This window comes from Lygodium microphyllum, chromosome 23 (genome assembly GCF_053477565.2).
Source record: "Lygodium microphyllum isolate KBCC chromosome 23, Lygodium_microphyllum_v1.1.10, whole genome shotgun sequence".
NCBI lineage: Eukaryota > Viridiplantae > Streptophyta > Polypodiopsida > Schizaeales > Lygodiaceae > Lygodium > Lygodium microphyllum.
In genome coordinates this window covers 37,426,506-37,443,321 of record NC_141157.1, presented here as the reverse complement: position 1 = coordinate 37,443,321, position 16,816 = coordinate 37,426,506, and the positions used below count along the sequence as shown (strand labels likewise).

Genomic DNA, 16,816 nt, shown 5'->3' with positions numbered 1-16,816 from the left:
TAATCGCAGGAGAAGAAGCCATACAAATGCTATGATCCCTCTACCATGGAGACCTTGGTGAGCAGGGATGTTATTTTTTATGAGATGGGTTCTTGGTATGTATCACCGGCTATAGTGCCATCAGATTTGCCTCTACTCATGTATCCACAGTTGATATGCAGCAGAGCACTGCTATGACAGGACCTAGTAGTCAGACAGTATCCCCATGGACAAGAAGATTGAGGAGCTCACCGTCCACTGACACCAGTATGTCAGTGAGGGGGAGATATGATGTCATGGACAAAGAAAAAGAGAAAGTTACTGAGGATGTATCTGAGATGATGACACCTGGTAGAATGACTTCTGGATATGAGTCTGCTGACACTTTAGACAGTGAACTTGGTATTCCAACTGCCTATACGCCTAGCGCAAGGCGGAGCAGGTACATTCCGCCTCATGAGAGAGGGGAATCGAGTAGTGCACCACAGCTTAGATACTCACAGAGGGTCAAATACCATGTTGACAAGTTGACATATAGTGGCTACACTGCAAACCATTATGCTTACATGACAAAAGTGATGAAGATCAAAGAACCAGGTACATATGCTGAAGCAGTGGAAGATGAGAACTGGTGTGCAGCCATGGATGAAGAAATGAATGCCTTGGCTGAAAATAAGACATGGGATCTTGTGCCGCTGCTTGAAGGAAAAAAGACCATTGGCTGTAAATGGGTCTACAAAATCAAATGCAAGTCGGATGGTAGTGTGGAAAGGTAGAAAGCCAGGATGGGTGCTAAGGGGTATGCCCAACAGTATGGACTTGATTATGAGGAAACATTCAGCCCTGTTGCCAAGATGGCAACCATACGCAATGTGATTGCCTTGACTGCTGCTAGAGGCTTGTTTACAAAGCTTATGAAAGGAACATTAAGGCAATAACAATGCTTTTTAAAATAGAAAATGAGAGACAAGGACCGATAGGCCCTTGTGGCCTTTTTTAGGATAAACATTCTCTTTGTCATCATGGAAAGTCTTCTTGTCTTTCATCTTTGGTTCTTCTTCTTTAGCTTTGAATGATGTGGTCTTTTGGTCCTCATGGCTGATCTTCTTCTCTTCTTCACGGTCTTTTTGGTCTACTTCTTTATGGTGGTGACTTGATCTTCATGTTCATGTCTATGTCCCCCTCAAGCAAAGACATCATCATCTTTGAGTTTTGCATGATGACCGAAGCAGCTGGAGTGTCTTCAAAATATTCAAATGAAAACATGGATGGGACTTGAATGCTCACAAATCCATTTTTCCTTGCATCAATGGAGTTGCGGAGATGACATGAACATGCATAGCGGCCCTTTGTTCGAGGTAAAAGAGCATGCTTTAACTTGGGCAAGCCATTCTCCTCTACAAATTTTTGACTTGATAAGCATTTCTCAACTTCGATATTTCTCTTCATTTATTCTAATTTCTTTTCTTTGCTTGCTAGATCCTCCACTAAAATCACTTTTTCCATATCCTTCACTCCAGCAATGTGCAGACATTCATTGTCTTTTTTCTATTTTCCTTTAAGCAATAGCCGTTGCTGATGAGGCTACAAACCAATTTCCTGAGCCAACAGCCACTTCAGGTCATCGAAGGTTGCTTGAGCTGGAATGGTGATATCATGCTCATAAGTCCCATGTGACACCTTCACTTTTATCAAAGGGCCAGACAATGGAGATCGATTTGTGGAAGGATCTCTTCTCTGAACCAGCATGCCACTAGGCCGCAGCTCCCAATTGATGGCTTCCTAGCCTTCTTGCGTGCCACCATTGCACATAGGCTTGGATAGACTCGCTTTTGGTGTCTACATGTGAGATTTGTTAAAATCTATGCGAGATGCTTTGATGCTGGATTTGGTCTTCGGGGAGGTCTGAGAAAAGGACTTGCTGAGCAGCCGGGTCAGTTTCATGGCAAAGGAAGCATGGGGGGGATGTGGATAGCCAATAGACATAGGAAAAAAAGGATTACTTTGCAAGAATGATTTCCCAACTACTAAGAAAAATGGTGCTTTGAGGAGTCAGAATATGGATAAGGGGGGCCTCGTGGAAGTCCTAAGGAGGGTTTCATGTGCCATCCTCCATGGGAGGATCTTGCAGAAGGGAGTAACATAGGTCTTTCTCAGTGGCTCCCAAGTCCTTATTGAGTAAGGAATGCTTAGATGATGATGGCGATAATGATGAGAAATTGGGCAGAGATTGAGAGGAACCATGAGAGGTTGGAGAGGTAGTGCCATGCCCGACTAAGCTCTGATATCATGTCGAAGATGTGGATCTAGAGCATGGCTATGGCGGCTTGTAGGCATAGACTTAACTCATGATGACATTGGCCAAGGACTGAAGACCAACTATTACACAAGTGAATTAGGTTCCAATATGGAAGCTTGGACTCATAAATACATTTTTATGTAATGAGACAATGACACAGATACTTGACAGAAAGAGACAAGTACTATTGCATTATCATATTGTGTGTAAGTGATAGTCAAGTACATCATTTTATAGAGTAGCTTGGTAGCACTTTACATCCACTGTGCATATGGGATTTTGTTTCTCTTCCTAGAATAAACTGCATCTTCCTAGCCTAGTCGTTCCATACAAAGGGGCATACACAGGGTCTGATTGACAGATTCTCAACAAGAGCCACTATTTCTTTTGGAAATTACTAGGACTTGGAAAAGAAATCAACTATTGTAAACAAGGGCCAACGGGCTCCCTCCCATGCAAACTGTAATTAGATCCAGTAGTAGCACTTAGCATAGGAACATGGAATTGAGCGCATGCTCATAGGAAAGACTAGTCTGTGGCCTGGATGCCCAAGGGGGATGGGGAAATCCTAACCTTGAAAGGTTTTAAAGAAACTATAAAAGAGAATGGAAAAGGGTATTCATTGTTGAGATGGCAAGCTCAACATGTGCGGACATTGATGATGGACCGCTTGGCTAGATGAGTCCACACGTCTACACTTAGCACGTTGGTGGTCATTATGATACTCACATGGCCGCTAACTTATCACTTATTATATTTAGTTTGTTACACCTACCTACAGCTGGCAAAGATATAACGCTAGCCGATTAGTGTAGATTGTTATGCACTGTTTGACTTAGAAGGCCAGTTTTCTTTATGTTGTATCTTATCTATACTTTGTGTACATTGTATAGTGTGTGAAAGAAGAAGAAAAATCAGCAAGAAAACATTTTGGCCTCCATCTCCCTTCTTGTGTTCTTGAGTGAGCTTTCTCTTGTGTATACAGTGTGTGTTTGGCACAACAGCTCAAGCAAATCCCCCCATCACGCAATTCTTGACATGAGAGAGGCTGATTTTGAAGGTTGAAGTGAAGGAGAAGAAGCAAGGTTTGAGCAAGCAAGCAACGAATAAGAAGCTCTCCCATTCTTCCACTCTCTCTTTTGGATAGTGCCTGTGGAGTCACCGGAAGCAAGGTCGAGCAAAAATCTCAGATTGCTGTGAGATTTGGTGTGTAAGCAGAGTAGTGTATATTCTGTATAATGGCCCTTTAGGGCTTTCACGCAGTTATTTTGGGCATCTGAGGTCGTTTCAGGCCCCGTTTTAGAGCCACAAGAAGGTTGCGGTGATGGGACCTAAAATGGGCCGGCACTGGCTATAGCACTAGCTGGACCTCATGCTCATGACACACAAACACCCTCACGGCCTCGCAAACCAGGAGCGTCAATCTAATGCTAAAGGACAAACTGCCCTAAAGCCTTATCTATGCATTTATAGTTTATAGTCCAACGTTTTCCTTAGACTCCTCAGAGGGAGAACCCATACTTATTGGCAATGCCACGATCACACACATATGGAGGCAACCTCACGGTAGAAACACCACGGCCCCACTGCAGCTCTCCTACATCGCAGGGATTGGCCCTTTGATACACTGCTCAACATATAACACAATCGAACACAAACTTCTCTCTTTTATATTTCTCGTACTTCCAGGAGATATACCATGTTCCTCACTTAACAGTCCCTTAGGAGACCGCCCCTCTATCCTATGGCAAGGGATAACCTCACACTCTCAATCGTGGGTCAAAGTCCTAAGAAAACAATTGCTATGTAGTTCAGGAGATTTTTCTTCGATACCATGAACCATGCATTGTGCATAATGTGAATGGTTTAGTGCACAAACAACAGAAAATCAGCATTGTGTATCGTGTGAAACCAATCTTTTCATGATTTCCGTACTAACGTTTATGTAGTGAGGAAAGACACCGAGCCTTACGCTCATGTTGCCTTTTCTTTTATTTTAAAACAACGACCTATAGCCATGATGCAACACATAAATCATATTTTAATTTATATTTTGATGCTCAACCTCCCCTCTCACCCTACCGTTTAATGTTTTGCATTCGTTGATAGGTGAAAATGTCGTTTTATGTGTATTTCTTTATAAAGAAAGCGATAAACACGGACAAAAACATAGAAACGAGGGTAAACCGAGGCCAACCTCGTGCTCTATCTTCATTATACATTGCACAAATACTTATGTAATTTTTTGGAATTTTCCTTTTATCGTTTCCTAAAATTTTCCCATTTAAAACTCATTTTTCACCATTTTTTGGTAATTTTTCCCTATTTTCTTCAATAAAAAATGGCTAGAAATGAAGATTGATTATAGACTGTGGCCCTTAGGTTCTTTGACAGCAAAATTTCAGGTTTTGTTGATGTTATATCTCATATTTCCCCTTTATTTTGCAAAAAATCCCCATTTTACCCCTTAAACGAGTGTTCTACGGGTTTTATACCATTAATTTCAGCCATATCACTTATGATTTTCTGATTTTCAGAGCAGAAACTGATAAAACTCATAGGAAACAACATCATGATGCATAATCAGTCCATGGGAACAATATTTCATCAATCAAATATCATAAAAACTCATTTTTTCTTCATAAAAATTGAATTACCGCTTAGACTTAATGCCTCGGGATCTCGGTTTTGGTGCGGGACTGCGGGTCAGCCCTCATTCAATGTCCAGCATCTTCACAATCAGCAATCTTCATGTCTACATCGATCCGGAAGCAATCCGGTTCCAACCGGACAAGCTTTCCTTCACCATTCTTCATTTTTCTCTTGCACACAAGAACAACCCCTTAGAAGAGAGAGAGGGAGGAGAGAGAAAGACTAGAATTGGCTCTCTTCATTCCCATAGCCATTTCACGGGCAAAGACAGGCGATAAAATTGGCAAAGAGGGAGAAGATCCGGGGTATGATCGATTAGGTGGGTTATTTACAGGCTGCAATCATGATCTCCATCTCCACATGGCGCATTTTTCGGCGTGAAGATGGTGTATTCTTCCTCCATTCTCTCTCCACGTTTTTTGATGGCCCCCAAACTCAAAAATTGAAGGGGGGTTAAAATTCCCTCAAAGGGCACCCCTTTTGGCCCTCTCAAATATCCACCTTTTCATATCTTGCCCCTTTTGTGGCCATTTCCCCGTCTTGGCTCTGATTCAAGTGATGTAAACTTCTACGCATCCGGCTTGACATCCCGCATTGACAGGCAACTCCTGAAAACCCGCACGGTAGTCTGAAAAATTATTAAAAATTCACAAGTGTCACTCGGGCGCATTTTAAAAGTCATATTTCACTTGGTGCTTAAAATCATCCTAGCTAGAGCCGCCGCCTTTAATGTTAAATATTTTTCCTCTAAATTCTAGTTTTTTTGGTAAATTTTAGGCACATCCCGGGCTCAAAACTCCGCTCTCATGCGGACAACAGTTTTAGGGTACACTGTGATTTTGACTGTATTGATCGAAAGTGGGTGCACAGGTTACAGATTACGAATCTATAATTTTTTAGATGTTTGCAGGAAGCAAACATAAGGTTTATCTACAAATAGTTGCACATTACATGTACTATTGAGCAATCAGTGAAAAAGGTTGCTTGGTGTAGTGTTGTGCACGTGTTGTGAAAGATTGCAGAAGACTAGCTTGTTGTGTTGTATCCTTGTTTGTGATAATAGCAGAGAACAGTGGAAATCCCATTATTGAGAAGCTTGACAAGAACAACTACCCTTCATGGAAGTTCCGTGTGACGAACTTCCTCATTGGAAAGGGCCTTTATGAGTTTGTTTCAAGTGAAGAAAATGAGCCAGAGCTAGGTATCCCTCCGACTGCAGATGAATTAAAAGCATGGAAAAAATGGAATGCAAAAGACAAAAAGGTGATGTAGCAGTCATTGATAATATGATGTTGGGGTATATTAGGAATGCAGAAACTTAACATGCAGCTTGGAAAATTTTTGAGAACATGTTTTTAGTAAATACAAAGGCATAAAAGATTCAACTTAAGCAAGAGTTGAATGCCTTGAAGAAAGGAAAAATGTCTGTTAATGAGTATGTATTGAAGGTGAGGAGCATTGCAAATGCTTTAGCAACGATTGATGTAATGCCTGATGATGATGATTTGGTTTCATCCACTTTAAGTGGCCTTAACAATGAGAAGGCATGGAAATCATTTGTTACTTTAGTATATGTACTGAAGCCATTTCTAGATTTTGATGAGTTGATCTCTCTCATGATTACCAAAGAGATCAATATGCAGGGTGACTCATCTGAAAAAATGGTGAACAGGTTCAAGCATTTTACTCAAGTTCAAGTAGGGGGCGTAGTAGATCCTCTTTGAGAGGCTGTGGTATGGGATGTGCTAGTGATAACCAACAAAATAGGTTCAATCAGCACTTTGGTGAAATGCAGGTTTCATGAGGCCAATGAAACTTTAGAGGCAGGGGGAGCTCTAGAGGAACAGGTGGATGGCAGAATAGAGGTTCTGAAAATTTTGCTATTGTTTGCCATTATTGTGGCAAAACATGCCATATTGCAGCAAATCTTTTAAGGTAGCTATTGAAAACAGAAACATGCTTAAAAGTGAAGTGTTTGAGATCAGATGGAGGGGGAGAGTACCTCTCTAATGAGTTTAGTGGCTTCTTGAGGACTTATGGGATAAGAGACAATTTACTTGTAGGTATACCCCACATCAAAATGGGGTTGCAGAAAGAAAAAATAGGCATATTACAGAAGTCGCACACACATTAATGGCTGAAAAGAATACGCCCAAACATATTTGGTCTAAGGCTATCTATACTATTGTCTACATTATAAACAGAACTCCCACAGCTGCAGTTCATGGGATGACTCCTGAAGAGTGCTTTATTGGCAAGAAGCCCGATGTATCGCACTTGAAGGTATTTGGATGTGTTGTATATGTTCATGTGCCAGATGAGCTACAGAAGAAGCTTGATCCAAAGGCTGAAAAATGTATTTTTATTGGATACTCTTTAGAGCAGAAAGGGTATTGATGTTATAACCCTACCACATGTGAGTTCAGAGTGAGCAGGGATGTTATCTTCAATGAGATGGGCAGCTGATATGCACCTGTTGGTGATGCATTAGATGATGATAATGATCAGGATAGTTATGTGCAGAAAGAAAAGCAAGAATCACGAAGTCTTAGTGGACCAGAAACATCATCTGGTACTATACCTACAGTGAGCCCTTGGTCTAGGAGACTAAGGAGTAGCCCCACATCTTCAGGTGGATCTATAAGTGTTGTTGGGAAGGACAAAGGAAATAAGAAAGTGCTAGATGGTAATGATGCATCTGCCAGTCATTTGGGACTTGACGGAGATTCCAGTGGTTCAAAGAGTTTGGATGATGAGCTTGGTATTCCTTCAGTTAGGACACCAAGTGTACAGAGAGCTCATAGTAATGTAAAGGCTCCATTGAGTGATCCGATGGTATGCAAATCTAACAAGGTTAGATACCCTGTTAAAATATTTGTTTTTGAAGGTTATACAGCTCATCACAATGCTCATATGGTGAAACTAGTTGAGAATGTTGACCCCACTTCTTTTGAGGATGTTGTTGGTCATGCTCATTGGGATGGAACAATGGATGAGGAGATGGCTGCATTAGAAGCCAATAAGACTTGGGATTTGGTACCCTTACCTAAGGGTAAGAAAGCTATTGGCTGTAAGTGGGTTTACAAAGTCAAGCATAATGCAGATGGTTTAGTTAGCAAGTATAAGGCTAGGCTGGTTGCAAAAGGCTATGCTCAAACATATGGCATAGATTATGAAGAGACATTCAATCCAGTTGCTAGGATGGCAATTGTTAGGTGTGTGATTGCCTTGGCAGTAGCCAAAGGTTGGAGTTTGCAGCAAATGGATGTTAAGAATGCCTTCTTGCATGGTGAATTGCAAGAAGAAGTATTTATGGAGCAGCCAGTAGGTTATGAGGATTTAGAGCATCCCACATATGTGTGCAGGTTAAAGAAGGCACTCTATGAAGCAAGCACCTAGAGCATGGTCTGACAAGATTGGAGATTCTCTTGTCAATATTGGATTTTGTATTTCTGATGTTGATCACTCACTTTATGTGAGAAAGGGAGATGCAGGTTTGGTCATCATAGTCATCTATGTGGATGACTTGATTATTATAGGTGACAGTGACAATGGGATTGCTGAAGTTAAGGAATTCTTGAAGAAGAAGTTTGAGATGAAAGATTTGGGTGAGCTGAGATACTTTCTTGGTATTGAGGTGATCAGATGTGATGATGGTATATGGCTATCCCAAAGGTAGTATGGCTTGGATATGTTATTCAAGTATGATATGATAGCATGTAAGCCTCTTTTAGTACCATTGGAGCAAAATGTGAAGTTAAATGTTGACATTGGGGATGAGATAGAAGACCCTACTATGTTCAAGAGGATAGTAGGAAGTTTGATTTACATGACTATCACAAGGCCAGGCTTGAGCTATGCTGTTGGCCTTGTCAATCAGTTTATGCAGATGCCTAGAAAGCCTCATTTGGATGTAGTTAGACGTATATTGATGTATGTGAAGTCCACTTTACATTATGGACTTTTTTTGAGGCAGGTAAGGATGTACAGGTCTTTGGATACACAGATGTAGATTGGGCTACTAGCATGTTAGACAGAAGATCTACAAGTGGATTCATGTTTTCCCTTGGTAGTGCAGCAGTTACATGGAGTAGCAAAAAGAAACCTACAGTTGCTTTATCGAGTATAGAGACTGAGTATAGAGGTGTTGCTATGGCAGCATGTGAGGTGGTATGGTTGCAAAAGTTATTAGGTTATTTGGACATGCAGGGAGATGGTCTAGTTTTCATTCATTGTGACAACATGAGCAGCATACAGCTAGCTAGGAATCTAGTGTTCCATGTTAGGACAAAACACATTGAGGTGCACTACCACTTTGTGAGAGAAAAGATACTTGCAGGAGAGATTGACTTGGTATATGTCAGCACATAGAATCAGATAGCTGACATTTTCACAAAGGCATTGGATCTAGAGAAGCTTCGAAAGTTTCGAAGCTTACTTGGAGTTGCAGAGATAGAATTGAGCTTGAGGGGGAGTGTTGAGATGGCAAGCTCAACACATGCGGACATTGATGATGGAGCGCCTGACTAGATGAGTCCGCACGTCTACACTTAGCACATTGGTGGTCATTATGATACTCACATGGCCACTAACTTATCACTTATTATATTTAGTTTGTTACACCTGCCTACAGCTGGTAAAGATATAATGCTAGTCGATTAGTGTAGTCTGTTATGCATTGTTTGACTTAGAAGGCCACTTTCCTTTATGTTGTATCTTATCTATACTTTGTGTACATTGTATAATGTGTGGAAGAAGAAGAAAAATCAGTAAGAAAACGTTTTGGCCTCCATCTCTCTTCTTCTGTTCTTGAGTGAGCTTCCTCTTGCGTATACAGTGTAGGTTTGGCCCAGTAGCTCAAGCAAATCCCCCCATTACGTGATTCTTGACATTCATGTATGTTCTCATTTCTTGTTCTCATTTTCTTATTTTCCATTGAGAGAGTGTGTATGTAAGATCTTGAGAGAGGGAGAGTGTGAGAGTGAGGGATCAAGGGTGAAGCTCCCATCTCTTGTCTTGAGTGCTCTCTCACACCTATCCTCATGCTCTCTTTATTAGATATGATCAATGCCCCACCCTTATAAGATGACACCAATGATCCATGGTGCTCAATGTTATAATGCCCTCATTATGAGGAGAAGACATGTGTGAGCATGGACATTGTGTGGGTCATGATTTGTATGTTAGATGAGGTCTATGTGACTAGATGGAAAAAAGGTGACCTCTGTGGATCTAACATTTGGGTTAAATAGAGTAGTTATGCTGGTAGCAACTCAAGGTACAATGCAATAAAGTTTCAGGGCGTGGGATTCATCATGGACCCCTAATTTGGGATTCAGGGGCCATGGAAGTGGTCCCTAGTTTAGGGTCTCAGGGTGCTAGTGGCCCCCCTCATGGGGGTTTGGAAGTAGCATCCCTAGCCCGATATTAAAGGGAATATTCCCTAGCCAACTAGGGAATGTTCATAATATGGTCAGACATGCCGATCACATTACCTGTTTAATCTATAAAAGGAAGACTCCTCTAAAGCCATCATCAATCTATCGTTCACCTAGTCTGAGTTCTTCCAGCCACCCTAAGCTCTTCACCTATCATCAATCTAGGGGATTTCTATCTAAGCTTCACTATGGAAGCAAACGGATGGATAGAGCTATCTTTTTATCAGTTTGTTTGAAATTAAAGCAATCTCTATTCTTCTCATGTTTGCTATGTGTTCTCTGCTCAGATTTTGTCCTTTGTGCCATGTAATTTCTCCACTCTCTTAGCATGTGAAGGCTTAGCATGTGAAGGCCATAGAAGGTGAGAAGGGAGAGTGTGTATATGCATAAGTCATGGAGCCTTCCAAGAACTACCTTCATTCTTAAAGGAGGGCTAAGAAAGCTCACTATAATGGTTTCATATTTCTTGCAATGTGTGGAGGCTATGTGAGAGTTAGCCAATAGATTTCATGCATCGAAATTCTTGAAATAATAGGAGTGTGCTCAATGGTCCCAAGATGTTAAACTTGTGTTTCCCAACACATGTATAATGTAAAAAGGCCATTCTATGAATAAATTTATTCATTTTAAAATATTTCCTTTTGTAAATATACATATGTAAGCTTATGTTTTTTAATGATCCCTTTTCTTGAACTCACATGAAACACATGTTTATACACAGTAATCTCCTTGAGACCAAGCAAGCCACATGCCATTTTCTCATAAAGAGAGGTGTCAGAACCAAAAATGGACCCGACACTAGTGCTAGGGCTCTAGCTAGGCCTCCTAAACTCACTAAACAACCCCACGGTCTCGCAGCCAAGAGCATATAAACATTATGAATTGATTTAACCAAAGAACACATTTGTAGATACTATTTCTAAATCATAGTCTAATGTATCGCCCTTCCTGACTCCAAGAAATTGGAGTACCCAAACATAATGGTGTTTAGTACCTCGTATCACAAGCACAGGGAGCAATCCCTAGCTAATTGCTTTGGCCGCACTGGGACCCTCCTACATCCCAAGGATTAGCATCAAGATGTGTCGTTTCAACATAAAGCACATGCGAAACATAGTCATCTCTTTTAATAATCCTTCCAAGAGATAATTCAATCCTTACCAAACCAAGCCCCAAAGGAAATGAGTATCTAAACCTATGGCTTAGAGAACCTCACACTCAATCTGGGTCAAATATTCACAAACAAGTACTATGCATCCAGGAGATAATTCTCATGATACCAACATATATATAATGTGGATGCAAAGTGAATGCCTTTAAGTGCACAAACATTTAAACTTATAGACCAAAAAGCGTGGATTGTGCACAAACAAAATTTTTCATGATGTTATCCTACTAACGAAGTGCATTGTTGCTAAGGTAGCACTGAAATTATTCGTGTTATTGCCTTTCTTGGACATAAACCAAATGAATCCTATATATCAAGTATGCATAAAATCAACATTCCACATTATATTCAACTTTCCATAGCCCTTCCCCCTACCGTTTATGATTTTGCATTCGTTGATAGATGTAAAGAGTATTTTTCATATATAAAAAGTAATCAATATGCACTATAACTTAAAGAATGGGGATAAACTAAGGCTAAACATCATGTCCTATCCCCACCATACATTCATAGGCACATTCATAATTTTCAATAATTTTTCTATGCACAAATTCTATTTTTTCTATTTTTCTTAGATTTTTCATGATTTATCTTATTATTTATTAATGTTTTTACTAATTTTTAGACATGTAGAGCTTGCATGAACCAAGAACCAATATCATAATCCATATGACCCCATATGAACACTATAAGAACCATGAAAACACATGACTCTCAAATTTTCCAAAATTGTGCAATTCTTGCATTGTGGATTTTCTCAATTTTCATTTTTATTATACGAATATGAAGGAGCAACTGAGAATTCTGATTTTTCAAGCACAAGAAATTATATTCAATCATTTGAAACCATTTTCCATATTATGCGTAAAAGAATCTTCATAAAACGTAAAAAATGAGCACTTACGTAATTAATTTCATATGAATCCACATGCATTTTAAAGTTGGGAAGCCGCTAATGCTCTTCCATGGCTGCTGATGCATCCCCAACCTTTGATTTACACTCCATAACACTTTAGCATCATCACATATCAAAGATCTACCGTTTTAGCCCACCCCCTCTCACATAGATTAAGCCATAAGAATAAGGTGCAATGAGCAGAGAGAAAGACTTAAATCAGAGATTTTGATTCAGTGCATCATTTTCCTTGATTTCTAAAGCAATTGAGAGTGAAGAAATTGTGCATATTAGGTCTAAGAGGGTTCCTCTCCATTCAGTCAATAAAAAACAACCATTTTTTCTCAAGAAATGAGGGGGCGAAAAAAAGAAGAAGTTCTCCCCCTCCTCTCACGTTTCATTTTGGAGATTTTAAGCAATTTTAAACAAAATTAAGATTAACTCCATAAATAACTAGTTCAATCTCGGGTTTTTACACTTTTCTGTAAGTGGTTTTGGCCTAGACGGAGGGGCAAATGAGCTCGAAATTGTGATCTGACTAGACAACTGGCTTTGTAGCATCGAAATCTATCAAGTTGGCCTCCATTACATGCTTTCTGACTTTCGAATCTAGCAACTACTTCATAACACCAAACCTTGCAGTGGGGATTAAATGGGGGTCAAATGGATTCCAATTGACAAAGGAATACTTGCCTTGGATTCTCGGTGTCGAAATGCATTTAGGAAAGCTCAAGCTCCTTGATTTGCAACCATTTCATTTTCCATGAAAATTTGCTCTTTTACGCCTCTGGGGGTCATTTGTGCTATAAAATTGGCTTCAAAATTTATCTTTCAAGAGGACAATGGAGGCGATCAACCGCTGAGACCCACGGACATTGGAGGCGATCAACCGCTGAGACCCACGGACCGCTTATTGTTTCAAGCATTCCAAGTTGAGCACTAATGGCTGCTTCTCACATAGTCGACATGCCATCCATCTCTACGAGTGTAGTGAGCTTATCTCCATGCCCGATTGAGTTGCCTCCTCTCCCGAGCACTCCGGTAGCTCCACGATCCAAGTGCAAGCTTCAAGCAAGCTCCATCCTCAAGCTCCATTTCTGCGAGTAAGAGAAGAGAAGAGAAGAGAAGAGAAGAGAAGAGAAGAGAAGAGAAGAGAAGAGAAGAGAAGAGAGGAGAGGAGAGGAGAGGAGAGAAGAGGAGAGGAGAAGATGGAGAGCTTCTCCACCATGGTCCCTCACCCACACACACTCACTCCCTCACACTCTAACACTCCCTCTCTCAAGCACAAGCTTAAGAAGAAGAAGAAGAAGAAGAAGAAGAAGAAGAAGGAGAAAAAGAAGAAGAAGAAGAAGAAGAAGAAGAAGAAGAAGAGAAGAGCTACTTTTGGCCGCACACAAGAATAAGCTTCTCATTCACTTTTCAACTTTATATACTAAACCCTCAATCCCTTTTGGGCGGTCATCCCCTTATCCCCTTTTTTACATGGCTGTGGCCTAGGCCCTTTTTTCCACTGTTCTCCTTATCTTCCTAGCTTTCTTCCTACTGCCCATCTACTCTTACAATTTTCACAGGTGAGAGCCCGCCACTCTTAAAATAAATTGTGATGCGCCTTGTGCTCATTTACAAAAGTATTGACTTGCGCTTTTTCTTGTATACCTTTCTCCTTGATTTAGTACTTTTCTGCACTTCTTGTGTTGCCATGTTTTTCTTGGCGCGCCTTTGTCTTTTGTTTCACTTTTGCCTTGGCCTTGTCTTCTACTTTAGATTTTTTGGATTTTCCACCTTGTTTGTCTAAGGGTTAACATTATCCCCCTCTTAGACAAGTGCTAGTCCCATGGCACTCACCATCGTAGGTAGCAAGCTTTGGCATGCACCGAAGACATGGGTAGAAGGGACATCTGTGGTTTGCTTTGGAGGATTTTTGGTGGTGGTGTAGGTGAAGGTCATAGGGGCATGTTGTTAGCCTGGTTGGGTGGTGGTAGGGTTGTTGGAGTTGGTGATAGGGCTATTCTTTATTGGAAATTACGTAGTTAGAAGATGGGCTGGTTCCTCGTAGCAATGGGTGGATGAAACGAGGGTTCAATGGGGCGGAAAAATTTATCTATGTTGAGGAGAAGTACATGCGAAGGCTTCTTGAGACATTATTTGTGCTTTTGACAACATGATGTAGCATAATTGAGCTCATTGACACCGAGATTAGATTGCAGAGGCCAAGATTAGATTTGATTGAGTAGTGGGGGCCTTCAAAGTTTGTGGTGGTTGATCACCATTGTTGAGTATACCTAAAAAGAGAATAGGAGGCGCACTACTTGGGGTGCATCTACCTCACTGTGCAGTGTTGTATGGTGTCCCTGCTAGTGAAACTGGGAGTTGGGTTGACAAACCTCAGGGAAAGTGGGGATGTTGTCCCACACTTGAGGACCGAGTTTGTGTACAAGGGAAGTGCTGTGAGTTTGTGTACAAGGGAAGTGCTGTGGGTATCACTTATATAGAGACAGATCTAACCATAGGCGAGCATAAACTTCTTAGGTGTGTCTTGCCCTTAATGTGCCCTAAGTGTGAAGTGGGGGAATAGGAAGGGCTAGGGGGTTCTTATGGGGATTTTGAGAGTGTGATCTCTTGTTTCTGCATGACTTGACAATTTTTGAGTCTTGCTGCTCACAGATTGTCCTCTTGCCTTAGTCGTTCTTCCTTCTCTTTTGGCATTTACTTGCGCTCTTCTTCTAATCTCGTCGACTTCTCCTCCACCCTTTGGAGCTCTCTATTTTCTTTGGAATTCTTATGGGGATTTTGAGAGTGTGATCTCTCATTTCTGCATGACTTGACAATTTTTTAGTCTTGCTGCTCACAGATTGTCCTCTTGCTCTCTTGGTGTTGAGATGGTTGGTCATTCTCTTTTTTATTAGTAATTCTCTCCATGTTGCCTTGTTGTTCCTTGTGGACTTTGTCTCCCTCTTATTCTTGGATTGGTGATGGCTCACCCCTAACATATTATACACATCCCTCCTTCTGGGTGTTCCTCAGTCCTGCTACTTAGCTAATAGACCTAGGGCCTTCTCCACCATCGCAGGGCTCAACTTCACCTCTACTTGATGAGATTCTTCTCCTCTTCTTTTACCATCACCATGCCACAGTTTGTTTCGGCATCAAAGCTCCTCACAAATTTTGTGCACTTGCTGTAATCAATAGCTTTCCCAACCTTCTCTACATACTTCTATAGACTGCACTGGTCCAGGAGTTGTTAACTGTTGGCTCCTCCATGATGGCGTCTTTTAGGTTTAGGGTAAGCTTGAATGTAAACTAGTTGAGACCCCTTGTTTCCACCATTAAGCCATACTTTGCTTGATCTTTCGCCGTGAATGGGAGCTTGCCACCTTAATATTTCCCTGGATGTAGAGTTTGGGCAAGAAAGAGAGAGTAGCCAATGACTATGCTTTGGGCGATGCTCAAATGCAACGTGTGATTTTTGCAGGGGTGATTTTCTCTTCCAATAGGGCTTCCATTACGGCTCCTTGTTTCTTGGCATTTCTGTCACTTTCTCCAATAATGGTTCTTGTGGGGTTGGTGGTCTTATGGTGACTCGGACATTGAACACTTTTGTACAGAGACCTATGTCGTCCTGCATTCACTTGGCAACTTGTGAAAGTACATGCAAGTCATATGCTTTGACCCTAGAATGAATAGGTGCAGCTAAAAAAGACATCACTTATCTGAATCCCACAGTGTTGACTTTGATGCATATTACTAGTGCTTGATTATCATTGCTTGTGTGTGTGCTGGCTTTTTTTTTTTGGTATTATCTATACATAGTCACAAAACACATTGTTTATTTATATACACCTTTATAAATCGATGTCACTTCATGAGGATAAAAGCCAATTGTAGAACTTAGGATTGTACTAGAATCTGACACAGACATCTAGTACTCATGACAACCTACTCAATAAACAACAGATATTTAGCAACATCAAGTAGCATGATACCTTATCTGAGTCTATTGGCAACATGTAGCTCCTCCATAGTGAGAATTTATCAATCAAAGAGTTTTCTTGGCTAGTTCTGGCTAATTACATACCTTAAACAATAGTCAATACTTGAAAGGAAGTTGGCGCCACATAGGGCAGGTCTCCTTGAGACCGCCAAATTTCGGCTAGTTGCTCCTCTGAAACTGGCTCCAAGTTTAGCCATTGTAGCCTGGTTTTCAAACCAATGTTTTTCAAATTAACTTTGACCCTTTAATTATCGCCTTAGTTACTCTATCTCTAAGAGATTTGGTTTGCAAAGCACATAGTTGAATGCCATAGTTAAGCATAGTTCGTCGCTTCCTTGTCAGAGATGAGTTGCATGCATTTATGTAGGAGCTTGTTATAGTGCTCATTAAGATA

At 40.8% G+C, this 16,816-nt stretch overlaps 1 pseudogene; it reads right to left on the bottom strand.

The window, feature by feature from the left end:
• Nucleotides 1-1,119: 1,119 nt before the first annotated feature.
• On the bottom strand, nucleotides 1,120-1,923 carry LOC148016073 (uncharacterized; annotated as a pseudogene).
• Between the last annotated feature and the right edge of the window lie 14,893 nt (nucleotides 1,924-16,816).